The sequence below is a fragment of the Ctenopharyngodon idella genome, chromosome 20, assembly GCF_019924925.1.
Source record: "Ctenopharyngodon idella isolate HZGC_01 chromosome 20, HZGC01, whole genome shotgun sequence".
Lineage (NCBI taxonomy): Eukaryota > Metazoa > Chordata > Actinopteri > Cypriniformes > Xenocyprididae > Ctenopharyngodon > Ctenopharyngodon idella.
The window spans coordinates 10,362,562-10,387,301 of record NC_067239.1 but is presented as its reverse complement, the minus strand read 5'-3'; the positions used below and the strand labels follow the sequence as shown (position 1 = coordinate 10,387,301).

The 24,740-nt window shown below is 37.8% G+C and overlaps 1 protein-coding gene and 1 long non-coding RNA gene across 19 annotated transcripts in view; one reads left to right on the top strand and one right to left on the bottom strand.

Annotated features, from left to right (window-relative positions):
• Positions 1-9,980, top strand: part of LOC127502744 (uncharacterized) — a 92,111-nt gene extending 82,131 nt beyond the window's left edge. Inside the window, exon 3 of the long non-coding RNA XR_007926914.1 lies at positions 7,779-9,980. This is a non-coding gene — a long non-coding RNA (uncharacterized LOC127502744). The remainder of the gene's footprint in view (positions 1-7,778) is intronic.
• nrxn3b (neurexin 3b) overlaps positions 1-24,740 on the bottom strand; it is a 375,053-nt gene that overhangs the window by 313,761 nt on the left and 36,552 nt on the right. The window lies entirely within an intron of this gene.

Genomic DNA, 24,740 nt, shown 5'->3' with positions numbered 1-24,740 from the left:
AAAAGACACACATATGAAGCTGGTTATGTGATGCAAATGTCGAATTGTATTAGTATTTACGTATTGTGCATGGAACCACGCGAAAATCATTAATAGAAAATTTGCCCCGTAATTTTTTTTTTTTTTTTTAAAGCTTATTTTATAGCACTTGTTTCTTGTTTTAGTCAAGACCTTGTTTAGATGTTATGTTTGCTGGGTTGTGGTTCCTGCATTATTGTTTGTTGTTGTTGTTGTTTTGTTAGCTGTTGTCAAGCTTTGGATTTTTTTTTTTTTTTTTTTTTTTTTAACAAGTAAAGCTGCACTTAGATCCTACAACCTTCACTCTCTGAGACTCCCATCATGACAGCCGATTGAAAATATATTTTATGAAACCCACCGGCTCTGCCTTGGTCGCGACCATCAGGTGTGACAACAGCAGATAACACCCCCGTTTGTCTGTCAGAACGCATTGCTACGGCCTCAGATACATAAACACACCTGTCACAACTCTGACAAGGAAAATAAAACACAACAATGGATCTTCCCTCCCAACTAGTGGCGATGTTTGTGGCAGAGCCCGCTGTGTTGTTCAAAGCCCTGCTGCTGAGTTCAGCTCGCAAACACATTTCTCCCACCTGCTACCTGACAACATCAGAATGTAGGGGCAAAAAGGGAGTTTCACGCAGAGACCACTACAAGAGAAAGAGTTTGAGTTTTGATGCCCAATCATCAAAACATGCAGTTTTACTCTAAGAATACATTAAATCAAGCATCCTTTTAACATGATTTACATTTCAAAAGTATTCTGCTGTTAAAGCAAAGCAATCCAAATACAGCAATACAGTACAATACAGCACTGTTTTTAATTGACTTATTTCATTATACATCTTTCAAGCATTGTCTTAGTATGATTTTTGTACATGACTTTTATATATACAAGATATTCATTCATTCATTCATTCATTCAAGTCAAGTCACGTCACCTTTATTTATATAGTGCTTTTTTACAATGCAGATTGTGTCAAAGCAGCTTTACAGTGATAACTGATAACTAGGCTAAATATTGAAATATTGAAAAGGTATTGTTGATGTGTATATGTGCATGGTAATTCAGCAAGCAAGCAAGCACTTTGAATAGCAATTGTACCCAAAACATACCCAATATAGCCTAATTTTCTTTCTGATGACCATTAATGTTAGTAAATGGTCATAATTTATTTATTTGTTTATTTTGTTTGTTTGTTTGTTTAGCCTTCAGTAAACACAAAGTTGTATGATTTCTGCTATGTCAAATATAAAGTGGAAAAAACAAACAAACAAACAAAAAAAAAAACCTTTTTCCAACCTCATCAAGTGAAAAAAAAATACATATATTTCCAACCTCATCATTACTGGTTGGGCTGAATATTGAAAAGGTATTGTTAATGTGTATATGTGTGCGGTAATGTGTTGATGTTGTGGGACTGTAAAAGATTTCAAAATTTTTGCAGCTTAGTTTTATATAATTATAAGTTTTAATATTATTTTTAAATAATTATATAGTTTTAATAAATAAATAAATGATAAATGATAAGGAGAGGAACTTATAGTATGCATAGTACATTGAAATCTTTTATCTCAGTTGATCTAGGAAAATTGAATTCCTTATGATATGATTACTATGGTGAAATCTATGTCAGATATATCAGTTCTTTTTTAAAATGCACATACCTTAACGCAGCATATGTGTTCTCAAAATATCTCTAGGGCGGAACATATTGTGATTAAACACACCTCAACTGCCAGAGAGAGAAAGACTGTGAACTCCACAGGACTGTAGCATCATCAGAGGTGTGAGGGAACTGAGATGAGATCAAAGTGTGAGGGTGTTTTTGGAGAGTTCAGTTCCCACAGTGTGTTCTTTGTTCTGCCATTCGACCAGAGAACAGTAAGTCTGGTATTTGACATGTCTTCACATGTGAAGGTCAACCAGTAGGAACAAACAAGTGTATAAAAACAGACGAACTATTGAGGAATTCAAAATTGCATGACTTTAGGCACCTAATCATTAAAAAATAAAGGAATATTATGCTGAATATAAATTAAGATCTATTCAAGTATGCAGCAGACAAGCATTCTAGAGGGTTTAAAAGCAGAAAAGTAAAGAATTTTATTTATATTAATGTCAGCATGAAACAAAATTTGCAATAGTCTTTTCTTCACTATTGTGATGTATATACGAGTGAAACGCCTTCTCAAACAAGAAAAAACTGTAGGCCGCCAGTAAACACTTCATCAGAGATGTCATTTACGGGGATGGGGTATTTTGATTAAAGAATACAAGGGCAAATACATTTAAAAAACAATAATGATGTTCACGGATATATCATTTATAATAAACAGCAATATTCCTTAAAAAAGAATTGTCCATTTTGATTTCATGGTGACTTTAAAGCAAATACAAATTGTCCACATTGTCTTATTGAGGTGTTACACCTATTCTAAGCAGAAGAACTTCTAGTTGCTGTAAGGTATGCATTACCAACATAATTCATGTAGGACAACTCAGTCCTATATGAACTATGCTACTGTAGGTGCAGTAAGTGCATTACTATAGACATTTTTTGTTCCTTTTAGCAAACTGGCTACTGGCTTAGCAAACATACTTTGGGCTATATGCAAGCTATTTAACTTTATATGTATAGTAAATATATTAAAGTTAAAAATGCAGTTGGTAATTCATGTCTTATGAGCACTGCTACATACGAAATAGTGCCAGAGCCAGTGGCCAATTTGGCCCTGCTTTATGCATTTCTCCTAAAGAAAATGCAGTTCTGGGCCAGAAGATTTGGCTCTGTACCTGCCTCTTAAACTGTCTGGTCTCAGAAACTGCTAACATCAGAAACTGCTAACATCAGAAGGCAGATAGGGTGAGATAATGTCCTCACTGCATAAAGTTTTCAAATTCATTCTGCCAGAATAATGCAAAACAAAACTAGATCACACAAAACCAGCTCAATTATAATCAATGAAGCTGTCCTAATTAATGACTGATACAGCATGTTGTGGTGCTATACAAGGTTCACGTTGACAGCCACTCGGTTCCTATTTTTGTCACACTACACAGCTACTCCTGCCACTTTATTTTCCCTGTCTGTCTGAAATAAACTTATTTTACTTAGACATATATGTGTGAATTGATTGTTATGAATTTAATGTTATATATATATATTTCAATGCTTAAATTCTGCTGTTAATAATAATAATAATAATACATTTTATTTAATGCACCTTTCAAATCACTCAAGGTCACCATACAAAGAAGTAGCAACAATAACAATATTAAAATAATAAATAACAGTAAATAACAATGCCAATAAACCATAAATAAGGGGAAAGCAACAATTACAAACATGACAGCTATAAAAACAACAATAACAAAAACAAAAGTGCTAGATTTGAGTGCACACAAGTAATCATAAAAGATAAGCTATTCTGAATAAATGTGTTTTAAAGTGTCAGTTCAATCAAAAATGTAAGACCTGTAAGACTTTCGTTCATCTTTGGAACACAAATTAAGACATTTTTGATGTAATTTGAGAGATATATGACTCATCCAAAGACAGCAATATAATCACCACTTTCAAGATCCAGAAAGGTACTAAAGACATCGTTAAAACAGTCAACGTGACTGCAGTGGTTCAACCTTGATGGCTCCTGCGTCAGCATCACATGCATGCGTCGTGCTGCTCACATGTGCAGCTTTTCGGACATAAACACGGAAGCCTTTACTGTGCTTACTGCGGAAACTGCATAAGGATAATGACAGGGAAGAGAAAAGATTGTTGAATAAAGTCATAATTTTTGTTTCGTTTTTGTGTACAAAAAGTATTCTCGTTGCTTCATAAAATTAAGGTTGAACCACTGCAGTCGACTGTTTTAATGATGTTAAACGATGAAAGTGGTGATTATAAGTGCTGTCTATGGACGAGTCATATACTTCTCGGATTTCATCAAAAATTTCTTAATTTTTGTTCCGAACGGGTGTGAAATGAGTAATTAATGGCAGAAATTTCATTTTTGGGTGAACTAACCTTTTAAGTTTAATTTTAAATTGAGATAACGAGTCTGAATTATGGATGTTGACTGGTAGAGAATTCCAAAGGTGAGGAGAAGCAGGCTAAAGGCTCTATGGCCCATGGTGGGTAGATGAGCAGAATGTGTGGAGGAGACCCAATGAAGAGGAGCAGAGAGTTCAAGAAGGAATGTAAGGCTGTAAGAGATCTGAAAGGTAAGGTGGAGAGAGGTTGAAGAGATTTGTAAGTGAGTAGAAGAATTTTAAATTCAATCCGGAACTTGATAGGAAGCCAATTAAGCTGTTGAAGTGATGGTGTAATATGTTGTACAGATGAAGTCCGGGTTATGATACGAGCAGCAGAATTCTGAATCAGTTGGAGTTTATGAAGATATTTGTGTGGTAAACCAGATAAAAGAGAATTACAGAAGTCAATGCGAGAGGTGACAAGCGAATGAACAAGAATAGCAGAACTACGCAGAGAGAGAAATGGACAGAGGCGAGCAATATTACGGAGATGAAAATAACAAGACCTGGTGATATTATTAACGTGAGCTTCAAATGAAAGGGTGATGTCGAAGATGACCCCCAAGTTCCTAACCTGGCGAGAAGGAAAAACAGGAGAACCATCAATGGATAAAGAAAAACTGCAGGACCTAGAGAGAATAGAATTAGTGCCAATAATGAGTACTTCAGTCTTACTGCCATTAAGTTGGCTGTTTATTTTGTGAAGGCAGTTGGTAAGACAGGCAAGAAAGTACATATATTGCTGGAGACCAAAACTGCAAGACATTAAATCCCTTGTGAGTGGGTTACTGGCATTGTCAACATGAATGTTAAAATCACCCAGTAGAATAATATTAGGTGATAGAAGAATCAAACAGAAGAAGTCACACTTACGATCAGCGATAATGTCGCTGATGAGGAGACCCTTGTTGGAAAGTGAGCGAATGTTGAGAAGTCCAACTTTGAGCTCATTTCCACCCAGCAAAGAGCTAGCCAAACTGGCTACACTAGTTAGTGCGCCCTGGTCAACAGTCTGCTGTGTTTTCCTTGCTGTTTGGGGAGCCGAAGTCCAGAATGATCGCCTTTATATATAAATATAGCCTTTGAGTCATTGTACCTAAAACCCTGTTGAGTCCCACGATGGATGCATTTCAGACAGGGATGATGAACAATATCTTGATAGGGGTAAAGTGAAGGTGGAGGCTCGAAAGAGTAGCACCGCAGCCAGTGAAGTTCAATCGCTGTATACAAAAACAGTGAAGTCGCTGAGTGGAACAATGACGAAAAAGCAATCCAAACAATGATGACACATGTGAAAGGATGGTAAATCCACATTGTGTCAATCAACAGTAGAGTTTAGTAGGAGTATAGAATTATAAAAAAAATAACAAATAAAAATTAAATAAAATGATAAAATAGGTATTTAACAGGAAAGAAAAGTTAAAAACACTGGAGGAGCAGCGGCAGCCAAACGCGCCAGTGTTCACCCAACCAGAAGTCTTCTTAATCTTGTTAAGGTGTTACAGTACATCAAAAAAATAATAACCTAAAGCTGCTGTTTTAGGTGAATTAAATCCCTTTGGATGTTAAAATACACAGATAAGCCAAAATATTATGACCATCTGCCTAATATGCTGTTGGTCTCCTCGTGCTGCCAAAACAGTGCTGACTCGCTGAGGCATGGACTCTAAAAGACCCCTGAAGGTGTCCTGTGGTATCTGGCACCAAGACGTTAGCAGCAGATCCTTCAAGTCCTGCAGGTTGCGAGGTGGAGCTGTCTTGGATCAAACTTGTTGGTCCAGCCCATCCCACAGATGCTCAATTTGATTGAGATCTGGGGAATTTGGAGGCCAGGGCAATACCTTGAACTCTTCATCATGTTCCTCAAACCATTCCTGAACTATATGTGCAATGTAGCAGGGTATAATGTATCCTGCTGAAAGAGGCCACATCCACCAGGGAATTGTCATGAAGGGATGTACCTGGTCTGCAACAATGTTTAGGTAGGCGGCATGTGTCAAATTTAAGTCCACATGACTGGCCAGACTGGTTTCCCAGTAGAACATTGCCCAGAGCATCACACTCCCTCTACCGGCTGGTCATCATTCCACAGTGCATCCTGGTGCCATGACTTCCCCAGGTAAACGCAGCACACAGTCGTCCACGTGATGTAAAAGAAAACGGGACTCATTGGACCAGACAATCTTGTTCCACTGCTCCAAGGTCCAGTTCCGATGCTTGTGTGCCCACTGTAGGCACTTTCGATGATGGATATCATAGGCACTCTGACTGGCCTGTGGCTACGCAACCCCAAACACAGCAGAGTGCGATGCATTGTGTGCTGGGGCACATTCCTCTCATAGCCATTATTACAATTTTGTGTGACTTGTGCCACAGTAGACCTTCTGTTGGCTCAGACCAGATGGCATAGCCTTCATTGCATTTGTGCATTGATGAACCTTTAGCACTCAACACCCTGTCACTGGTTTGTGGTTTGTCCCTCCTCACACCACTATTGGTAAATTCTCACAACTGCTGACCGGGAGCAACCCCCAAGCCTTACCATCAGAGATATACTAACCTAGTTGCCTTGCCATAACAATTTGGCCCTTGTCAAAGTTGTTCAGATCTTTATTCCTGCCCATTTCTCCTGCATCTAATATGTTGATCACGAGAACTGATTGTTTGCTTACCATCTGATCTACAGCAACGGCTATATGAGTGTTCACGAGAGAGTCAAGCTCTAACCCAACATATGACATAGAGCTTATCTCCTCTTATATTATATCAAAATCATCAGACATTTTTCTTTAAAATTTCTCATTTTAGACTTCAAATTTGTGACCAGCGTTTTGTTTTGCTCTATCCTCCTTCCGCATTCGTCAAATCTCACCTAAGCTTATGCTATGCTTACGTCATATGTCATATGTTGGTCAGAGGTCACCCCTTTGCTGGAACTCAACTCTCCCGTAAACACGCGTACGGCTGTTGCAGGAAGCCCAGTGATTACGGTTTATAAAGTTTTAAATGTGGATTTTTTTTTTTTTTTTTTTCCCATACAAAAACCAATCGCTTTGCTTCAGAAAGCATTTATTAACCCACTGGTGTCATATGATGGAAGGATGTGCTTTTTGGAGCTTCAAAAACTCTGGCTCTATTCAATGCAATTACAAAGCTGGGAAGAGCCATATTATTTAATATAACTCAGATTGTATTCGGCTGAAAAAAGAAAGACATATACACCTAGGATGGCTTGAGGGCTAGTAAATTATGGGACAATTTTCATTTTTGGGAGAACTATTTCTTTGATATGTGGCCTTGTTAGGAGATGATCAAGAATATTTGCTTCACCTGTGACTATTCATAATGTTTTGGCTCATCAGTGTATATTCTTAAAAGAAGTAAGACCCACACAAAAATACAGTGAAGAAACAATTTAATCTGGGAATATTATGTGGTAGCATAGCAATTTACCTCTTTATTCATCTCACAAGTAGGTTTGTCGTATCAAATGTTTGCTGGTTCTTAGTGCAATGGATAAACCAGTTTTTTAAGCTCTTATCTCACAATATCTGCTCATGTACTAACAAACATGTCCATTCTGATACAGACAGAGAGCTCACGTGTGTATTATGGATGTTTTCACATTGCATACCATTTCTGGAAAAAAAAAAAAAAAAATTGTTTTTTTGAGTCATTATAATGGAAATTGACAAAATTTGTGTCTACTTTTAAAAAGAACCAGGCCTTCTAGGAGCAAGGAATCAAACAGTTCCACATGCTTTCCCTTCCTTTCTCCAAGATAAGGGATGAATCATGCAGAGGCGACGGAAACCGGCTGTGGTGCATCTTGGGAAGACAGAGAGGACAGCCGAGGGTAAACACAGTGATTAATCAAAGCTACAACTGGTTAAAAGCAGATAACCACCTTTTTCCATAAGGGGAGATTTGTTTCATTTTTCAAACGCATCTCATGTTTCTATATTTATTTAAAGCTTTGCATTTCTTAAACGAAAGCTATAATCAACAGTCGACTGCAAACTCTGAGCAAGTCACTGGAGTGCCCTGTGAGTGTACAGAACACAAGCTGACCCATCACTCAGAGAAAGATGAAAAAGGGGACAGAGAGAGGCGAAGACAGATGGAGAGGGTAGCAAAATAGCAGGGAAGAGAAAAAAAAAATTGCTAAACAGTTGCTGTATTTCTTCAGAATTAAAGTGCAAACACATCTTCATTCTATGCAAATGAGGCTGATTATAGATTGAGCCTTATTCAAAAAATTTAGTAACCTTTGCTTTGTGCAATTAACTGTTCTATTACTGGTCACAAAAGCTTGTGGTAACGGAATTCTACTTAAAAGAATTGATGTTTTCTATTGATCATGGCAGCAGTAATTCATGAAATAATCAAATTATGAAAAGGAGCATATGGTGTAGTTGAATACTTTCATTATTTTAGAGAATCTGGAATCAAAGGGATGCAGTACAGCCTTGCTAAAGTATGTCAGATTGTGGTAATCAGCGGACCCATCCTCCACTGTCCACCACTCAGCAATTAAAATCCTAAACTTCCTCTCTCTCTCTCTCTCTATATATATATATATAGAGAGGAAGGGAGGGAGAGAGGAAGGGAGGGGGATGAGAAACCCAGTTCTTCCTGGACAAGGCCAAAAAAGAAAAGAAGAATGATGGAGACTAAATGAAATGCCACTCCGGGTAAGGAGAAAAAAGCAAGGCGAGAAAGCAGGTCAGCTGAATTGCTGGGGATGTTCTTGAGTGACTTTGCCCTCAGGTCCAAGTCAGAGTGCTTTCTTTCTTTCTTTCTTTCTTTCTTTCTTTCTTTCTTTCTTTCTCTCTTTCTTTCTTTCTTTCTTTTATTAATCTTCACTTTGGCACACAATCTCACCTATTCAATACAAAATATTTTATGAGTTCTACTTTTAAACATGAAACAGTACTCATAATGGATTTAACTTCAATGATGTGGACATTTAGAAATTAAAGAAAATAGCTGATGGGAAATAATGCATGCTGGGACATGTGTAAGATACATAATACCTGAAGAAAGCTATCTATTAGTATTCCTGTTCAAGTGATCAGTGATGGGACATTTTTATATATTTATCTATTTATTTTGCTTCTGCATCGCACTAGGTAGCCCCATCTACAGTAGAGTCTAACTGGCCCAAAATTTCACTTCACATAACTTTAAACATAAAATATTTTCTGATTGGCTGTAATTGACCGTTCGCAAAGACCCGCCTCCTTTAGTTACTGTGCCTCGTTGGATAAGCCATGCTGCTCTCACGCCACACATCATGTTCTCATGCAGCGAAAAATACATCGCTGAGCAAAGAGAGCAGGTTACTTCTGATATGAAACAAAGTCTCAAATGTTGTAATTTTTAAGTAAATTTAAACAAAGTTTTGTGGCTCTTTAATGTGTCGTGACAGAACGCTGTAGCGCCTCAGTTTAAGCGGCTCATGAAGCGATCATCTCTTCCTACTAGTTCATTTATAGCATTAAATAAACATGAATGAACATCAGAAGGAATGTTGTTTCACCCATGGAAAAATGTCAGTACACACCATTTTTCAAGTTCAAGTCCACCAACGTTAATTTACAAACTACCCTGACTGCTTTGTCGGACAAAACGGCGGATTCGGCGTTATGAATGGTTAGATCAATCAAACCCCTGGCAAAGGGTCAATTGTGTTCTGTCACATGGTTGCTTTGATTTCACTGTAGGTAGGCAAACTAATTGTTGAAGAAAACATGCTGTCTTTTGCTTTTTAGGCTGTAAGAGTATGAGAGAGAGATATTCAGAGAAAAGAAAGCTAAATGACCTTTAACTTCTAACTTCTAATCTTGACACATGCCTATACAGTGAAAAAAAACTGCTTCAGTGTACAGTAGATTTCCAAAAATACGGTACTCAATCCATTTTATATAATACAGTGATTCTGTAACATAAAAACATTGTTTCAGCCAGAAATGTCATAGCCGGGATCATACTAATAATAATGATAATAATTATGGAAATAACGATCTACTCATCAGTTTCTTTAATTTTTCCATCCCTTGCTCTCCACTTCCACACTTCACTTCACAGCTCGTGGAGGGTTCAGCATGCTTCATTTAATGACATTAATTAATTCCCACTCTCTTTCTTTAATGAGCCAAATCAGTCATGAGCCAAATGAAAAAAAAAGAAGAAAAAAGTTAGCGAGTAGCTTCTTCTTAATGTCACCAGATAGGACAGAATGTTTCAAATCGACAAAATCCTCTGTGTGCTTTGCCGAATGAGAGACACCAGCAGAAGTCATCAAGCAGAAAATGTATTAATGTGAATCTATTGTTCACTTATCATTTGCCCAATGCTGCTTAGACAAAAGTGTGCACTCGTTAGTTAAGCATTAGCATGTGCTAATTTGAGGCTGTAGTCTCGGCTAATTTGGCAGTTCAACTTTATGTACACTATAACCCTTTTGTTTGGGTTAGAAGAACTATAGTCTTGCACAGAGAGAATTAAAAAAGTAAAGTCCACGTTGCAGACTATTATGGCCAAAAATAGCCTACTTAAAGGGGAAGTGTGTTATTTAAATAACAACAATAATAATAATAACAATATTATTTTTAAATAAATAATAATATGCAGAGAGAGATATAAGGCATTCATAGGTTTCTTTTCACAGAAAAGTGTGAACACTGTAGCTCTGTGGTGTTTTCGAAAAAGTATTTGCAGTGTTTGTTTGAGCCTCCCAACCAAACTAGCACAACATTAGCTAACAAGTTGCTAAATGCCATTCTACGTTTAGTAGAAAGCTAGGTTAGGAAACAAGCTAGAGCGTGAAATGCAAATGCAAAGTTCTGTCATAAAACTCTAGATGGCGCAGGCTGATAGGACCTTAACTCAATCTGCCTGCAATCACATCGTTCTCTATAGGACACAGTTGATCAATTTCTTCTGCATCAGTAGCCAATGAGCTTGCTTCTCAACTTCTAAATACTTGGTCCACGTTTGCTGTAGCAATTTGCAGTGCACTTTAAGAAAACCTCCACCTCCCCCAACTCCACCTGCATAGATATATACAGGCAATATATACAGGCTTACCGCCACCGGGTGGCCTTAGGAAAACAGTGAACAGTGGCTGATAGACGTTTAAACGGGTAAATTTAGGAGAAATATGGCAAAGTCATTTTTATGTGGCACACTACCTGCTGCCAGCAGATGGCTCTTTGACTACAACTGAATATTGTCATGTAGATGTCTTCAGACCAGGACTATTATCAAACACGTGAAGTTTGGAGCAGATTGGACATTGTATGCCTGAGTTACAGCAACTTCCTGTTTTGTGGCGTTAATCACATACTTTAGCACTTTGCCAAGTGTTGCATGATTTCATGTGTTTCTAGCATGCTTGGTACTTCATGGCATACTTAAATGTGTTTCTGAGGGTGAATTAGAGCGTAAAGAATGACATGTAGATGTCTTCAGGCCAGGACTCTAATAAAACAGGAAGTTGGGGGCCGATCTGCATTGCATGCCCGAGTTACAACAACTTCCTGTTTCATGGCAAAACATCAAACTTTGCCAGGCCGCCACGGACACGCCCTTCAGTAAAAACTCAATATCTTCGCAAAAGGTATTGGGCTGTTACATATGTCTACCAAATTTCATACCTGTACGTGAAACGTAGCGCGAGGGGCACTTCGTTGAAATTTTGAAGGTGGCGCTATCGAGCTATTTTGCCACATCTAATTCTAAAACCCATATCAGACGTAAATTTTCAACACTTCTGATGCGTGTGCAAAGTTTCATGAGTTTTAGCATGTTTAAAAGTTTTTGAGCATGTTTAGGCCCTCAAAAATGCGATTCATTTCGGATTTGGATTTGAATTCGAAGTAGAGCAATTCCTAATAATAATAATAATAAAAATAATTACTGTACACCCTGACTGCATAAAGTCAACCAATCAGATTGGATCTTGACATTTTCAGAAAACTCTTGCACCTGACAGTCCGTTGGTATCCTAGACTGATACTAGGAAGTCCACAAGCTAAACATTAAAGGGGTCATGACATGAGAAATCAAATTTTCCTTGAGCTTTTGACATATAAGAGGTCATCATACTATAAGAATATCCTGTAATTTTTAGAGCTGAAAACTTCCTTGTTAGTTCAATAAAAGCTTTAATTGACACCAGACCCAGAAAACGAAAGGATTTACAAAGTGGGGATCTATGACGTCAAAGGGCAGCAAGCACCTCCTCTGCAGAAGAAGATCAACGCCTACTTCATCACTGCCTGTATAGCCCCACCCACCAAATCGCGCATAAGTAACATATGTAGTGCTAAACCAGATCGAGCTACCAAGCAATAAACATGCCGTTGAGGATTACAAAATATTGTGCAGTGCCTGGACTTGACAGTAACGAAACAACATGTGAGTAACTGTGTTAATTCTGATGCCTGATCTGATATTAATGATTCATGTACAGTCAGATGATCTTTGTCTGTGTGTCAGTAAATCAAACCAGTGACTAAACGTCAACTTGCGTTGTTTCTCTTAGTAGGATGAAAATAATCTGTTATTTAACGGTGATCAAATTATATAAAGAAAGCTCAAAGAAAGCCCCCTTTGTAATCGTTGGAGCAGCGTGTGCTGAAGCTGTCAATCAAACAGCGCGAGTTTATCAGTGACTGACGCGCAAAACTCCTCTTTTATTCAACGAATCTTTTAGTTATATCGCGTTTGCACTGTTAGTGAAGATGAAAGCATTTGTTAGTGTACAGAAATTGAGTTGCAATGACGAGATCACTGCTTTCATGCACTCAACATGTCTGTGATCGGCTACAATGTTAATCTCTGCAACCTTTCATGCCACAATCTAAATAAAATGCAACACTTTTCACGATTAGTTAACCTTAGAGCTGTAATAGTAAAAACGCGCTAAAAGAGAGAGTAATACCTGGATATTTAGATATGCAAGAGCGAGAGAGAGATGCATCTGTGTTGAGCTATCTATGCAGTAGATCTAGTTCTCCCTGCAGAAAACACAGTGATGTCATTGCTAGCCCAAAGCAGGTCTAACACTGACCCGTATAACCCCAGTGGGAATGAGCAAGCCAGCATGGAAAACTGGCAACATTCAAACCACAAACATGTAATGCCTCATTATTCACATAAAGGAGCCTGAACCCATGTTTTCTTGAACATTCTACTGAAAACCGCCCCATGCACAGTGAACTCACTATTTTTGGAACAAAAGAGATGTATCACACAGTTCAACCATGCTGAAAAGACCAGTTTATACCAGCATGAATTTCCCTGCTGGCCCAGAAAGGTTTATAGTGCCTGTCTAGCTTTTGAACCAGCACACTGCCAGTAAAAGTTAGGTAGGTTAGGTACTTAGGTAGTTCACTAAAAAATTATGTGATAAATTACTCACCCTCATGTTGTTTTAAAATTGTATGTTTTTCTTTCTTCTGTGGAACACAAAAGAAGATATTTTGAAGAATAGTGGTAACCAAATCATTTTGGTTAAAACTGACTTCCATTGTATCGACAAAAAGAGAAATGAAATTTCTCAAAATATATTTTTTTTATGTTCTACAGAGGAAAAAAAGTCATGCGATTTTGAAACAGCACAAGGGTGAGTTCCATTTTTGGAACTATCCCTTTAAAGGCTAATGACCTATTGCTTCCACTGGCATTCTGAATGAATGGACACTTTACTATCCCATGGGGTCACAGTACAGTAACAGCTACATAGCTGGCATCAGAGGTCAAATGACAATGTCAACATGGTGGATGTGGCACCAACCATCTGAGTCACATTTAAAAATTACCAATCATAGTAAACTGGTATTTAGGGATGGGCGATTTCACAATAAAAAAAAAAAAAATCACACCTTGTCGTAACCAGATGCAATCCGCAATAAAAGGTATATTTTCCATGATAATCAGAGGCTTTTGTCCTAACCAGCCACGGAAGCGATACACAATGAGCAATAAGGGGATTCTATTTTTGGAATGGTTTCTATTTTTGCGAAGTCATGACTGACAACTCGATTATCTCTTTTACTTGTGCGTTTTTTGCAATATTAAAATTGTTTAATTTCCATTTGAATATCATTTCTGCATTATTTTGATAGTGTAAGCGACAATGGATAATTTACCTCAAATCTTGAACATAAATAAGAACGTTCAAACATCTATGTGAACAAACAATTGTATCCTATAACAAAGGCTGCATCATATGATACTGAATATTTTGAATAGTGTTAAAATTGTTTAATTTTGATTAATTTGATTTTTACTTTTAATTCCATTTTGTTGCAAACACACCCATTTTCTCAAACCCACATTTGCAATGATGTATTGTTGAAGAAGACGCTGCCATGGATACTGGCCACCATTAGCACGCGGTCACCTTCAGTCGGCTGTCTGCCGGAGCGAGACACGAGTGCTCAAAGAGAATGACTCAATTACAGATGAACATGAGAAATGCAAGATCTGCAACTCTCTAGATACGCAGTAATCTGCCCCAACACACAGCTGTGTGTTGCATTACCAACGAGCAATCATGCACACACAATGAATGTTTACTAAGAGTTCAACCTATTTAATAAGCAGAGCACTTTATTAATGCACAAATACATGTAAACACACACTTAGCAGGGAACCCTGCTGTGTACATGTGTACAGTAGATCTACTAAGCTGCATCATAATGCACACAAAATGGCACAAGCTCATGTGAGATGAAAGTCAAAGGTATCAAAGTCATTCAAGCAGGCTCCTTTTTTAAAAATATGATAAGGTGATCTTAAAAGGTCACAGCTATTACCTCTACCAAACATGCTAATGGAGTCATTTATCTGTGTAACCTCCAAAACGGTCCCTCTGGAATATATAATATTCTGCTGAAGGATTCCATCTGTTCAGATCTTTTTTTTGTGGGGGCTGGTTGTACTCGTCTTCCACACTGGGTTCAGTAGGTTATGGTTCCACTACCATGGCCTCATTCTGCCATTAAACCAACTCCAATTACTTTAGGTCTTTGAGCCTGAGGGCAAGACCTGGTGCGTCTATCGCTTAGGATTTCCCCACAACGTGACAAGCAGCATCACATAAGTCAATCAAATGTCAGCTCATTACATCATGCAATATTTATTCATATCACAATTATAATGAAAAAAATAGAATCACTGCAGAAAATGGTAAAATTCTCTTTTCTTTTTCTTTCCTTTCTTTCTTTCTTTCTTTCTTTCTTTCTTTCATCCTTTCTTTCTTTCATCCAATATATTACAACATATGAAAGAGACATAAAAATGTCTCAGTTGGCACAGTATGAATGACCCTGGCACTGTTATTAAGAGAAACAGTAACAATCATGAATACAAATGTGAAGGTCTAAGCAATACAGTATTTTTTACGCTTCTAAGTCCATTCATTCTATAACCATCAGATGGTTTTATGTTTCTCCTGCTCTGTAGTTTTGGTTTACATCAATCAGTATGTCCACAGGATAAATTATATGACAGCTGTGTCATGAAAAAACACAAACAGAAACACCTTAGGACTCAACGCTAAATATTTTTCCACTGGTCTGTGAAAGATTTGGACAAGCAAGTAAAAATTTGGCCCCACCAGGCCAGTAGAAAAAATCCTTAGCATTGAGCCACAACCACAAAAAAGTAATAAATAAATCAAATCAAATAGGCCTGGTTATTGTTTTCTGTGTTTTTGACCCATGTAACCGTTATAAAAAAGGTTATGACACCAAAAACATCTTATGACTGTAACCATGGTTTCCTGAGAAGGGGAAGGAGACGCGGAATCTAGAGTTGATGCTATGGGGGAATGCCCTCAGCTTGACTGGTGGAGCGTGACCTAGAGGAAAGGCTTTCTTGCCATTTCAACTCAGGAAACTGCAGGGGAGCTTAAGTAGAACGACATTATCTATACTAGCTATAGGAGAGAGAGCTCAACCCTGCGTATCTGAGACCCACTCAGAGACCTTAAGCACTAATCGATTGAGTGCTGCTATAACAAGATGGGACACCGTAAGCCAACTGCCATACTTGCCAGGTGTTCCGAGCATAGGTCCACTGAAGTCATGAACGATACCCGCTATAGGGGAACGTGAGGCACTGCCTCAGAACCCAACTGTTATTGGGGAGAAAAACGGAACTGAGTATACACAGTCCCGTTAACCCTGCTCTATCCTAAGTTAATGCCAGAACAGCATCATAACAGGGTTAGCATTTTTCCTTAGGGATGCTTACAACCTCATAGTTTAGTAGTATTAATATTGCTGCTTTTCCAAGGGGAAGCCAATCTTTACTCCAAGCTAGGGAAAGAGGAACATGAGAACAATGCATAGTATTGTTTCAAGTTGATCTCAATATCCAGGCTCCGACCCCAAAGAGGTTTTAGGGGAGCCATATTCTGTTTAACAACCCCAAAACTGGGGGAAAGCAAATCAAACCCTACCTTGGGAGAAGGCACTCTACTTAAAAAAGGAGAACTCCAAAAAAGGAGGGACATCCCTTCTTAAAGCTCCAAACAGTGGAGAGGGACAGAAACAAAACAGAGGGAGTCATGTGAGTTACCCAAACAGGTTCCATTCTTCCCGCTCTACCCTAAGGGATGAGAAAGAAAGCCTGCTGACTAGCCTACAGGCTACAACCTTAATTGCTGCCCTTACAAGGGGGAGCCTCAGGGACACAAGAGTAAGGCATTGACTAACATGGCTAAAAACTATACCACCTGGACTCAAAACCCGAGGGGATCACAGGGGAGCTTATATTCTACTTTAAGACCCCATCATGACTGGGGAGAACAGCTCATCCTTATCTTTACAAACACACTCTAAGGTCCACAATCAGTGGCCTGATAACAAGGAGGGACCAAGACGAGTATTTCTTCTAAAGAGAAACAACATCCCTAATTTAAACTCCAACATTAATTGGAGAGGGAATAAACAAAACCAAAGGAATCATGTGAGTTATCCATTTGGTTCCATTCATTCTGTTCTATTCTAAGGGGTGTTTCAAGAGCAGATAAAAAGGAAGCCTACAAAGGGCCAGAGCAATTAGCCTCCAGGCTACAACTTCACTATTGCTGCCCATATCAGGGGGAAGCCTACTCCTTACTCTCTTTGGAAAGGAGGGTGAATAAGTACAGGGCATTAACTGAGAACAACTTGACACCGTTCTGAGTTAAAGCAATCAACTTATTTACATAGTCAACTACCCTACTCAAAAAAATGGCTACTACAGGAGAGTTCAAACTCTACTGGGGGGGAGGGCATTTCAAATGCTCATTGAGAGCCAAGCACTCACTCAATGTTCTTTCGACGACTATATAAGAGTCGAGCGCTTCCAAGAGCGATCCCCCTACCTTCAAACATAAATAGGGAGGGGAGATAAATTAGACTCAAGGATATTTAAGTGCCTTAGTCCCATTCATCTTGATCTTCCTTTAAAGGGAGGCCCGTTTTGATACCTTGACAGTAGAAGAGAAATAAAAGCAGGACATGTGTGAGAGTGCCTGAGCTAGAACACTAAAGCAAACATTGAAGGGTGCATGCAAAATGCTAGCCTCTGACCAGCATTACAGGCTACAAACTTCTCTCCTGCCTGGGAAACCCCAACTCTTAGCCCATAAAAATGGGCAGAAATAAAGCCACACCCGTGCATCCTGGCTAAGGGAAGCGAACCCAACTTATGTTAGGAAGAGAGCTAACCAAGGTGGAGAGATAATAGCAAATCCAACCTTATTCCAGTTCGTCCCATACAGGGCATTATAGTAGCCACCTGCTATAAAAAGAGGGGAGCTTCCTCACAGAAGGCGTGCTCAACCCGAGAATGCTTCAGAATACTTAAGTATAACAGCTGGCCTTAGTGACAGCAAGACGGTGTAATTTTATGTTGTCACATTTACTAGTTTCAGGCTCAAATGAGACTGAACACAAGACATGATGATTCATCAGTTTGTTTGACAAATAATTACATCAACCAGTACCAGAGACTGGTAGGATTGATGCTATACTGCCTAGCTTCATTGCTTAATGTTCAATAGCGATGGGTGCTACATGCACTGGCAAGAGATTAAGCGGCTTCGCAAAGCTGTAATCACCTACTTAAAAAGTAAGGATCGTAAGGATTCACCATGACCTTTCACCTTATTGAGCCAGTGACTAATAAAGGAAACTGAACTCACATGAGGTTGCATCATCTCACCGTGATCAACACATAAAGAAGTTACCTTAAGTAATGCTAACTTCCAGGTTTGTTTATGGATCAGATTGTGGGTCGGTTAATGTTAGCGACATGCACTTCATCGTTAATTCAAGACTAAGCCAGAAGTTAACGCTCACAGGACCTCACCTAAACCCAAAGAAATCTTCCTTAGAGGAGTCGTGAGTGGGGGAAAAATGCTGAATTACTACTCAGCCACCCTTTCAGAGCACTTTCTAGTAACTCCCTTCGCTGAGGTCCTGCCTCCTCTTTTTGCCAGGGTGGCATTTCTGCCCCCTACTCCCTGGAGGAGGGGCATAAGCACCCACATTAGCCATCTGCTCCTGTCTCCAGGAACTTCCTGAAGATGGATCAAAAAGCTTAGAGGAGGTCGAGGATGTGGACTCAACCTTGCAAGGGATAAACCTCCTGAAGGCAGCAGATTGTACCCTCGCCTCCTTGAACCTCATGACCAAAATCTCAACGGAGGTGCCAAAGAGGCTCAAAGATGAGACTGGCTAGTCAAAAAGAAAGGATTTCTCATTCTCCTTGATCCTCAAGAGGTTTAACCACAGATGTCTCTTGACAACCACCACGGCCATTTTATTTTTTCACACGTTCAAAACAAACGGCTCCTGAAGACAAAGCTGATGATGTATTATGTAGATGCTCTTTTATACTACTTTATTTTATAATTTATTCTCATAATTTTGACTTGCTCTCAAAATAGCCTATTACGACTTTAATCTTAAATTGCTAAAACTTTATTCTCGTAATCTTAGATTTATTTTATTTTTTTACGTGGCACTAAAATGCTGTCGTACTTTCCAGGTTGGTGTAACAGTAGTTCACCAACACATACAAACACACAAAAAAAGCAGGAAAATTAATTATTTTGCTGTACTTGAAATATATATTTTTATATCTATACTTCAAATATTTTTTTTTTTGTTTTTTTTGTTTGTTTGTTCTTGTTTTTAGCTATTAAAGGGATTTTGGGTCCCTCTGATTATTAAAAAGAAACTTTGTCAAACTAACATAAAACTGTATACCTTAAAATATCTGATGAATGATCAACACATAAAGCAGTTACCTTAAGTACCGCTAACTTCCAAGTTTGTCTATGGATCAGATTGTGGGTCAGTTAATGTTAGTGACATGCACTTCATCATTAATTCAAGACTGAGCCAGAAGTTAACACTCACAGGACCTCAACTGTTTTCAGAGTGTTTTCAGCTTGTATTTTTTTTTTTTTTGTTTGTTTGTTTTTACATAAAAATATGGCATGCAGTTGCTTCAAACAATGGTATAAAGCTATTCAAAACATCATTCAATGTAATTGTGATAATTGTAATTAATAATCGCAATTACAATTTCAAGGGAATAATTGACAATTATGATTTTTGAAATTATTGTGCAGCCCTAAAAAGTACTAATCAATTTATTGTAACTCTCAAAAATATATATTTTTTAAAAAACTTGAGTATCATATCTATTATTGTCCATAACTTAAAAAAATGATCAGTTATCAATATGGTTAAAATTTCCATATCTGTACTTAGTCTACTACTAAATACTAATGTGAAAATAGAGTAGTTCCCAAAAGTATAGATTTTTAATACTTGGCATCATGATAATGTGTAAATAATCCAAGTGATAGCTCACCTGGACTAAAAGCCTTCATGTGTGCACAAGAACAAGTCTTCACTGGTTCTCGCAGTAGCTCAAATGTGCTTGCTTGATGCACATTTGAGCTTCTGTTTACCATATTTAAAGTATGTTGATCAATGTTTATATGTAAAAGCCTAAATTAAATCTGTTCATCATACAATTAAGTCTCTTCAGAAAATTCTTGATTCTTTTGGATTACTATTGAAAAATTTGGTGGCACTGACTTTCAATTGATGAACAAAAATAATGAGGGAATATTTAAAATATCTTCATTTGTGTTACAAAGATGAGTGAAAGTCTATGTAATTTATTTATTTATTTTTTTCAAAATGAACAAAATCAATCAGTCAATATATCATCAATCCTTCTTCCAAAACATGTTTTTGTCTTACCCTGATTCACTATGATAAGCCTATTATAAGTGTTTATATTTTAGACATGACAGGATGGTTTTCACAGTTAATTGCAAACATACGTCACTCACCCGTGCATGTCTTGTCATATCCATAAATAGTAAAAAGTTGCTCTGAGTAATCTGACGCATGTATGGTATGGGAGCAGCACAGCAGCATAATTTAGTTGTCACAAAAATCTCGAAACTCCGGGGAATCACCAGTTTAAAAAAAAAAAAAAAAAACGTCGAACAGATGAGAGTCTGCTGGCAAAAGAGAACGAAACGAAAACAAAACGAAAGAGCTTGTAACAAAACAAGAATCAACATAGTGAGATAGTGAGAACTGGGGGATTTGAAGTGTTTTAAAAGCATCGTAGAGATGGTGGTGTTTTTATTATTCAACAGTATGGTATGGTATTTTGTATGTATAGTATGGTATTAAGTATAGTATTTTGTTGAACAGACACATTACCACATGCAGCTCTCTAACAGAGTTCATTGTAAAGCATTATCTATTGTGAAGGGCCATTTCACTGGTTTTTGTAGTGCTGTGCTAGAATTCAAGAAAGTACCATGTCAATTAAAGGTACAATAGGACATTTTCGGAGAGGCTAGCAATAGTGAGATAGCTTTCAAATCATAACATCCCACCCTCCCTTCAGAGCGTCTCAAAGCCACGCCTCCTCCAAAACACCATGAAGGCACACAAACACAGCTGTTCTCGGCAAAGCATCACAAGAGATGGTGTTAAACTGGCTCATGTCTCAAAGCACATAACATTACAATAATAATGAACGTAAACAACTTAGAGAGCTTGTACCTTACTGCTGCAGATTCATTTCGGTGTTGATACTGTTGACATGGACCCACATTATTCAGAGTCTGAGGACATGAACAGCTCCGGTTAAAATGTCACGGGTTGCCATCTCTTAATCCTGGTAGGTATGGCATGAACGCAGCATGTTGTTGTGATTTGTTAGGAACTGTAAAATGTGGCTGCTGTTTGTTTGCGGTGCTCTGTGACTGACTGCCTACATAAACTTTGCATAGCATGAAATGTGACGTATGATGTCTGCGCAAACAGGATGTGCATATGTAAAAACATATGTGCATATGTAAAAACATACGTTGACAGGCAGGTAGGACATTGTATTCATTTGGACTGAAATGATTGGATGAACATTTTATGGTCCAACGCCTTCCACAGACAATATAAATTTATTAAAATACATTTAGACTGATTAACATAGTGATTGCTATCAGGATATGAGGAGACTTTTAACCAGTATAACAAAAAATGTCTCTGTAGAGAATCACCTATTGCACCTTTAATGGGTATAGCTATAGTAACGTCTTCAGCTAGTCAGCTTGAGGTCCATTCCATCTAAACTGGTTATATCTCTTAATCCTAGTAGAGGATATTTTATGAGCAGTAGAATAATCTCGCTGTCTCTCTTTTCAGAAAGAACCATATTCATCCGTACAGTCACGCAAAGCCGATGCAAAACCAAAATGCTTCCGCAAAATGCATGCAGTTTTATTTTCTTAACCACTAGAGTGGCCAAAAGTTGCAGTGTACCTTTAAATAATGTGTTAAAAAAATGAAAATAATATGTAAACCTTTGAAGCCGACTCAATCAGATTAAAAAAAAATACCTAGTGCACATGCAGTGGTGCCTGTAGCCGTACGGCTATACGCACTGTGCGTACCATGAGAGGGTGCTAATTAATGCAGTTTTTATTTTTTTACATAATTTTTAAATTGATTATTAAAATCTATCTGCATACAGGGTCATACATACAAGCACAAAATAACATCAGGGTAACACACAACAGTAAATTAATAAGAATAAAAAAATAAAATAAATATAATGCAATAAAGTAGGGATGTGATGGTGAGAAAATTTTCCCACCGGTTAATCGACATGTGACAACACCGGTAACCGGGGGGCGGGGCCTCCACCTCTTTTTTTTTTTTTTAAATCGCTTATGAATGCCAGTGTGGCCATGCTTTCTTAATATGACTCATGTCATATTAAGAAAGCAAGAGAAAATGAGAATAAATAAAGGTGTGCGTTTGTGTGTTGTAAAGTGTGTATGTGCATGCATAGGTGGGCGTGGGGGATATGGATGAAAAGAAATCTGATTGGTTAGTTTAGTTTCGTTGCTTTTTCCACACATGAACAATGACATTACAGATAGTTAATGTTTAAAAACGGGCTCAAAATGAGTAAACGCTCTCTAAAACAGTTAAATTCAATTGAAACATTTGCAAAAGGCCTAAAACTATTGAGTAGGGATGGGAAAATGAAGCCTCTTAAATCTTTGAAGCTTTTCTCTAAATGTTTTGTAAAAAGTTTCAAATCAAGAGCGTCGAAAACAGTGCCATCTTGTAGCAGGTAAAATTTACAGCAGCCATAAACCTGAGTGCGCAGCTCCATTGTTTTATCCATTAAGCACAAATAAAAGCCTGACGACTCTAAATGTGTTTAGTTTTCTGAAAATATAATTCACATATTAAATTGTGGCAATAAATTAAATGGATCAACAAAAATAATAATTATAATATTAATAATATCTACTGAGTTGTTTGAGGCAAGTAAATTGTGCTGTTATTTTATTGTTTTTATACTATTTATATGACAGAATATATGATAATATAATATAGGCTACAGGCTTATATATTTAAAATGTTAGTAAATGGACTTGAACTTCCATACAGTAGTGGTCTTGGTTCATACAAAGTGAAGCATTCACGTGACTGGAAAGAAAGTGAGGCTTCGTTTTTCGTTAATCACATGTTTCTCTGAAAAAAATACGCACATTTCAGGACAAAGCCGCTCAGAAATAACGTAAAAAAAACAAAAAAAAACAAAAACTTCATTAAGCATCTATCTACACAAGCATCAGAGTGCAGTTACATGCATCAGATGTTCTAAGTGGGGAACAGGAAAGAGACAGTCGATCAGTTGATTTGTACAGCATTAGATCGTTCCCACCAACGCAATAATTGATTTAATCGCTTTTTGCAGACAGCAAAAAAAAAAAAAAAGGGGGGGTGGGGAGGTTGCTAGTTCTGCGTGTACCCTGAGTTAAAATCCTGCAGGCGCCCCTGTGCACATGCACAGTGGATTTTTGTTGTTATTGTTATTGTTTAAAATTGAGATGATTTATATCATATCACACAGCTATACACTGCAGAAAATGCTTGAAATTTCATGTCAGCTACCCATTTGCTCTCTGCAGCATGCTCGGCTAAGAACAATTCAGATGGAAATGATTCCTTAGGAGCCCCTGAGTCACGGTCCCTTTTGATAACCTTAAACAGCAGTTGCCAGGGGGGTGACGTCCTTGAGCTCCTTCTAACTCTGACGTAGCACTCTCTGCCTCATTCTACTGTAGCTACAGGACATGTTACCCGACATTTCCTCAGGTTCATTGTTTTATTGGCATAGTAGACTTAGTAGGCCTGGTTTCACAGACAGGGCTTAGATTAGGCCAGGATTAAGCCTTAGTTCAATTTATGAAGGACATTTAGGTAGCTTTTATAAACATGCTTTAGAAAAAAACATTACTGGTATGCATCTTGAGACAACAATGGCACTGACATATTTTAAGATATATCAGTGCAAGTTGCTTTCAGTTAAAACAGCTCAAATATGCACTTTAGTCTGGGACTAGGCTTAAGCCTTGTCTGTGAAACCGGGGATAGATGTTTACTGCTACTGCTAAAACCTAAAAAAAAAAAAAGTGACAAGAGCCGTCCACACAGCGTATATTCTTTCATTCAAAAAGAGCAAAATTAAACACAATATAATTAAACAGCATGCAGAGGTCTTGTGGGGTATTTTTAAAAGATTGTTTTTAACTCAATATGTTTGGGTTTGCTAAAATTGGGCTGGCTATGTGGGGTTTGGAGAGAGTGTGTGTGGCTGAAGTTAGCAAAATGATGGAAATTGTCTGTAGCACATTTAAGCTTGTTAAGCCAAGTGCAAAACATGTAAATTAAGATAATGTAGATTGTAATTGTGTTCATAGCAACAAACATGATACTTAAGTACTTTGATCGTTAGCAATCTCAAGTTAGCAGTATTTGGTAAAGGAGATAGATATATCAGTGCACTGATATGTCATGAGAAATTGACTAATACAAATCAAAATCGTGGCATTAGTTAGTATTAAAAATTTGTTAGCATGCAGGAGTGTATAACATGATATAGTGGATAAACACAGTATTGGATTTCTGCGGTGCCTGGGGTTTGCTAATGAACATCATAACTCTGTCGAGGGGAGGAGGTCTAATATGATGCTGATTCCTCCTGACTTACAGCCATGATGAAGTGTGCCAATTACACACGAAGGCCACAACATTGGGAGTGCCGGGATCTC